The sequence below is a fragment of the Solanum tuberosum genome, unplaced genomic scaffold, assembly GCF_000226075.1.
Source record: "Solanum tuberosum cultivar DM 1-3 516 R44 unplaced genomic scaffold, SolTub_3.0 scf00674, whole genome shotgun sequence".
NCBI lineage: Eukaryota > Viridiplantae > Streptophyta > Magnoliopsida > Solanales > Solanaceae > Solanum > Solanum tuberosum.
In genome coordinates, this window is record NW_006239591.1 from 176,550 (window position 1) to 182,871 (window position 6,322).

The window sequence follows — 6,322 nt, forward strand, 5'->3', positions numbered from 1 at the left end:
CTCTCTCTCGAGCAAGACAAAAAATCTCTCTCTCGAGCAATCCAAAAACACTAAGGTGAAATCGTATTTGCAACTACAATCTCATTAAGTTCAAACACAACTACTAAATGAAATCACATTTAAACAACAAATAGACTATCAATGAGCAATACCCAATAGTAAATTTAACCCATATTCACATAATCCCACCCCAAGAATTGGGATTTTAGCTAGACATGAGAAAGAGATAGAAATTGATACCAAAAAGTGTTTCCATCAAATGGGTACGATCGAAAATGTCTTTAAACAGGTCTAAGATGAAGATTCTTTGATACCCACTTCCAATCTCATGGAGATGAAAATCTTCAAAACCTTCGAACTCTAGAACAATGTCTACCAAAAACTCTAAGAACTCAAAATGAAATATTCTAAGTCTCAAAATTCTCTACAATTTCCTAAATTTCTGGATACTAAGCTACAGAATTAAATGGGTATTAATAGTTTTCAAAAATTTATGTTGCGAAGGACCACTCGGCATAGTAAGTCGGGATCGTCGATGCACTCGGCGATTCGCCCTTTGGTCTGGTTCATTGCCTTTCAGCTTTTGCCTTCAGCATCTTCGCATTTTGAATCATTGGGCGATATAGTACAGCTTCACAGAACTGCTAGGCGACGCGCCGACTGCTTTTTTTCACCACCGAGTTGATCTTTTCCTTCAGGGCTCAGCACACTGGAACATTAGGCGAGATTAAGGCCATTTGGCGACTCACCTAATGCTTAAGACGATCCTCAGGCCTTTTTTTCTTCCTCTTTTCAGCCGCCTTGTTCTTTTTTTGCCAACTAGTGTCCATTCTTTGCCTCAAACTCCAAATACCTGAAACTTAAGGATTTACATCAGTTATTGAGACAGTATACATTTGAGGACACTAAATCTATCAAAATGAAGCCTTAAATGAGTCCAAATTGTAGACTCATCACATATCTTCATAAATTCATCTTTCATAATTCAAAAGGTTCATCATATGATCAAAATCTAGAAATCATGGATCATGCATGAGTTCGAGTGAAGTCCACTTAAAAACATGTAATTATCTCAATTCATGCGTAGAAAGACATAAAACAATCAATTGGATCATAATTGAAAAGAACTGAGATTGAATAATACCCTAATTTCAATTGGACATTCTAACTTGTAAAATTAGAGAATTTGGGAACCCTATGGAAGAAAGGACTCCATTGATGAATAGTATCATACCTTGATGTCAAAATCCCACAATCGAATGGTCAATTGGAGACTTGATATTGAAACCCTACACTTCTTCTTCAACCTTTAGAGACAAAATTTTTGCGGGAAAAACTTTGAGGGATTTGGGGAAAGTTGAAGAACGATTTAGAGTAGCTAGATTTCATGCTTAAAAGACTTATATATGGTATAGTATTATGATTAAAACGACATAGTTTAGGCACTAATAAATCAGGAAAAAGACCAAAAAGCCCTTTAAAAAAAGCTGCTGATCACCATCTACAGTTGGACTTACGGTCCGTAAGTCCTTTGACGGACCATACTGGTCAACTGTAGAAAGTGATAAGAGACTCTAAATTTAGCCAACAATCGATGGAACCCATGTATGACTCGTAGGTCTACTTACTGCCCGTACTTTCCAACCGTAGAAATCAACTTTAAGCTTTAAAATTTCACCAAGTTTGGGGTCGACCTACGAGACTTACCTACGACTCGTTGAAGGAACGATGTACCGTCTTGTTGAACCCTCAAAAGGATACTTGGACTTGCTTTGAAAAAAATATTTCCCTCTACCTATGGTTTCCACCTACAGTCTGTCGAAGCTACTACGGTCCGAACATGGGATGCATCGACACCAGCCCAAAACTATATTTTTCTTTCTTTTTTGAATCTATGGTGTTACAATATCTCCCCGTTGGAAACGTTCATCCACGAATGGAACTCAAGACATTATAAGGAGCATATGAAGAAGATCTAACAACCCAACATGAATGCAATCACATAATGCACATATCCGAAGCATGCCCAAAACATCATTTCATAAGGCTTATATGCAACTTATACTCAAACACACATACATGGAAAATTCCATCAAGTTAACTCATTTTCTCAAAAATCAAGTTTCATGAGCATACATGCATAAGGAAATATGAGAATAACTAAGACATAGGGATGAATCATGAGGAACTAAATACCTCAAGCGAGAGTGGGGTCGGAGGGTAAAAGATGAGGGTAACATAATGTAACACCTTGAAAACCAGACCTAGAATTTTTAGAAATTTACCTGAAGCATTGAACCACGGTAGGGTTCACAGACCGTGATAGGGACCACGGTCCGTTGACCTGCCCGTGTTGGGGAGTTGGACTCCACTAGGCCCATGTGTCAAACCACGGGACCCTTCACGTGCCGTGGTCTTGATGACGGGCCGTGAGGGCGTTCGTGAAGCTTAACCAGTAGACCTCAGACTTAAGCCAAGCCTAGCCCTTAGACCCCCACGCCTAATTGAGGACCACAGGGACCTTCACGGTCCATGGTCCTCCACATGGTTCGTGGGAGGGTCGGTAGAAGCCTAGCCAGTGGATCCCAAATCCTGAGCCACCAGACCTCAGCCCAAGTGAGGACCATTACGGTCCGTGGTCCCTCACACGGGTCGTGGTAAGGCTCGTGAGACAGACCCTCAGATCAGTAGTCACTGGACCACCGACCACGACCGATCACACGGTCCATGGTCCCTTTCACAATCTGTGGAAGTGCCCGTGGTCATCCCCGTATGCAATTTAAGTCAGGGGTCTTTTGGTCTTTTCCTAGTTCGTTGGACCCCTAAACTACATCGTTTTAACCCTAAACTACGTGGTTTTGGTTAGTTTTAGCCTAGAAACATAACTAGAACTTACCTAATTCAGACGTTTCATCTAAACTTAGCAAATTGGTGCGAGAAAGGAGAAGAATAGTCAAGAACCCTAGTTCAAGAACGCAATAAGGTTCCATCAGTTCCAGCCCCGAAATCGAAAGATTTCTCCGTGGAATTCGTCACCAGGTATGTGGGATTTCACTAGTGGATTCCTTTCGCCCATTAGGTCCCTAGAATTTAGTCAGATTCTTGATTCCCTATTATTAACCAGACCTAGGGTTTCTAGAACTTCAGCAAATTATCATGAATTAGTTATTTAAATGTTCTAAATCAGATTATCATATGATTACTTGGTTTCTAGCATAAATTTTAGAACTCTAGCTATGTAGTTGTTTAGTTCTTGAAATACACCTGCTAGGTCATATATTTCAATATTTCAGATATATATGCCTCATTTTAAAATGTGTCATTATCTGTATATTAATGTGTATTCTCAGTTTGCATGTCAGTTTTGAGCTATCTAGTATATTATAGAAATTCAGTCTTAATGTGTCAATTATTTAATCTATTGGGAGTAGCATAATACCGAGTTGTACTAGGGTCAGTCACCCATATAGTCCCAGAACTACGAGCCACGTAGGTTGTAAGTCCCCTCTGTGGGTATCATTTTAGTGATCACGCTAGCATGCCTCTAAACCTTTGGCTAGATGTATTGGGTCCTCTCGATGGGGCGTATACATCGGACTCCACATTTAGCTCATGTGGTTTTATTATCGATTATTAGTAGTTCCTACAGTTCAGTCAGAATCCATTGCATTGATCTCATTTTAGTACAGTCAGTATTCAGTCTTAACATGTTATAAATTTGGTCATTTCATTCAGTTACTTCAGCATTCAGTATCTATGTCATGTTGAGTTTATATCCTTGCTTTATTGCTTGTTCAGTTATATGTTATTTTAGGTTTACTTTATCTTGCATACTCAGTACCTCTCAAGTACTGACACACACACTCTGCGCTACATCTTCTCGTGATGTAGGTTCAGGTTCTCAGCTTCTAGATCACGCATAGATCGATTCCCGATCTCTAGCTTAGCAGCATCAGTGGTGAGTCATCATTCTCCGAGGACAATAGTCATGTTATTTACTTCAGTATTTCAGTCTTCTAGTTTCAGTTTTGCTAGATTTAGCTGGGGCATGTCCCAACACTTCTAGTCAGTTAGAGGCCATTATCAGATATAGTTAGATTCAACTTAGTATTTGAGTTTGATATTTCTCTTGTATTAAACTCTCAGATTTGATATATTCAGTTTTAGAATGGGTATTCCCTATCATTTTAAACTTACTTATGATTAGCTTCCGCATAAGTTATTATTATTCTTAATATGCTCATTTCATGCCAGCAGGGTTAGCTTGGGGTCACTTGTGATTCTAGGTCCCGTGTTCGCGTCTCGGGGTTAGCTCGGGGAGTGACAAACTTGGTATTAGAGCACTAGGTTTTAGTGTCCTAGGATGTCTGAAAGGCCACGCTAGGTAGAGTCCTTTTCATGGGTATGTAGTGCGCACCACATCTAATGAGAGGGACGCTACAAAGTGATTTAGGAAAAATCTTCATTTTCTTGTTACTCTTATCGTGCGTAAGGTATGATCTAATTCCATTTTAAATCGACGTTCTAAATTTCAGTGATCATTCCTCCTCGTAGAGCTAAGGCCAGGAATGAAAATACTGCTCCTCCAGTCCCAGATCAAGACGTTTTGAATGTAGTGTTCAGGAACGCCATTCAGATATTGGCTCAGGGTTTGGCCAATCAAAAAAATCAGTGGGTTCCAGGTCAGGCAGATGCTAATGTTGGGTCAGCTGCAGCCAGAGTGTGAGATTTTGTTAGGATGAATCCGCCAGAGTTCTTAGGATCGCAGATTGGTGAGGATCTGTAAAACTTCATTAATGAGGTCAAGAAGATCTTTGAAGTTATGCAGGTAACTGGGAATGATCGGGTTGAGTTAGCATCTTACCAACTAAAGGATGTGGCTGATATCTGGTATACTCAGTGGAAAGAGAACAGTGGTACAAATGCAGCTCCCATCACCTGGGAATGCTTTAGTGAGACCTTTGTGGACAGGTTTCTCCCAAGAGAGCTAAGGGAGGCAAAAGCTCAGGAATTTATGAACTTAAGGCAAGGTAGCAATTCAGTCCAAGAGTATGGGCTCAAGTTTACCCAACTCTCCAGGTATGCTCCTCACATAGTTGCTGATTCCAGGGCCCAAATTAATAATTTTCTCTATGGAGTGTCAGACTTGGTGAAGACAGAGTGTAGAAATGCCATGTTACTGGAAAATATGAACATCTCTAGGCTTATGACTCACACTCAGCAGGTTGAGGGTGATAAGCTTAGGGAACAGGCCAAGGAGAATAAGAAGGCTGGGACTAGGAACTATGAGTATACTCTAAAGAAATCGGGTGATGGAAATCGCTTGCAAGGGTCAGCAGAAATTTTTAACCCCAGCCTCTTCATCAGCTAGTGTTCCATTCTCCAATTTCAGACAATATCAGAAAGGTAGGGAATCAGGATCTAAGTCTCAGGGGAGTGTTATAAGTACCAAAACCTACCCAACTTTTCCTAAGTATGGTAAGAACCATCCGGGCGAGTGCCTTTCATGAAAGGAATGATGCTTTGGGTGTGGTCAGTCTGGTCACAGGTTGAAAGATTGTCCTTCTACATATGGTCAAGGAGGTAATAATGGTAAAGCTCATTCTACAACTTCAGCAACACCAGCAAGTCGCCCGACTCAGCAGGGTAACTCTTCTGGTACAGGTGGTGGACAACGCCAACACAGGTTGTATGCTCTTCAGGCTCGCCAGGATCACGAAGACTCTCCAGATGTAGTCACTGGTACGTTACGAGTCTTTGACTTAGATGTTTATGCTTTGTTAGATCCAGGGGATACTCTTTTCTTTGTAGCTCTTTATATAGCAGTCAAATTCGATGTTAGTCCAGAAACTCTTTCAGAACCTTTCTTAGTCTCTATCTAGTCGGTGACCTAGTTATAGCTAGACGGGTATACAAAAATTACCATGTCACAATCTCCCAGAAAGTCACTTTAGCAGATCATGTAGAGTTAAAAATGGTAGACTTTCATGTCATTCTAGGCATGGATTGGTTACATTCCTGTTATGCCTCAGTCTATTGTAGAACTATGATTGTTCGTTTTCAGTTTCCAAACGAACCAATCTTAGAATGGAAGGGTAGTAGCCTAGCGCCTATGGGTCGATTCATTTCTTACCTTAAGGTTAGAAAAATTGATCTCTAAGGGTTATATCTATCATCTAGTTCGGGTTAAGGCTCGTGAGTCAGTTCCCGTAGTCAACAATTTCTGAGAAGTATTTCCAGAAGATCTTCCCGAAGCAGGGTAACTCTTCTGGTACAGGTGGTGGACAACGCCAACACAGGTTGTATGCTCTTCAGGCTCGCC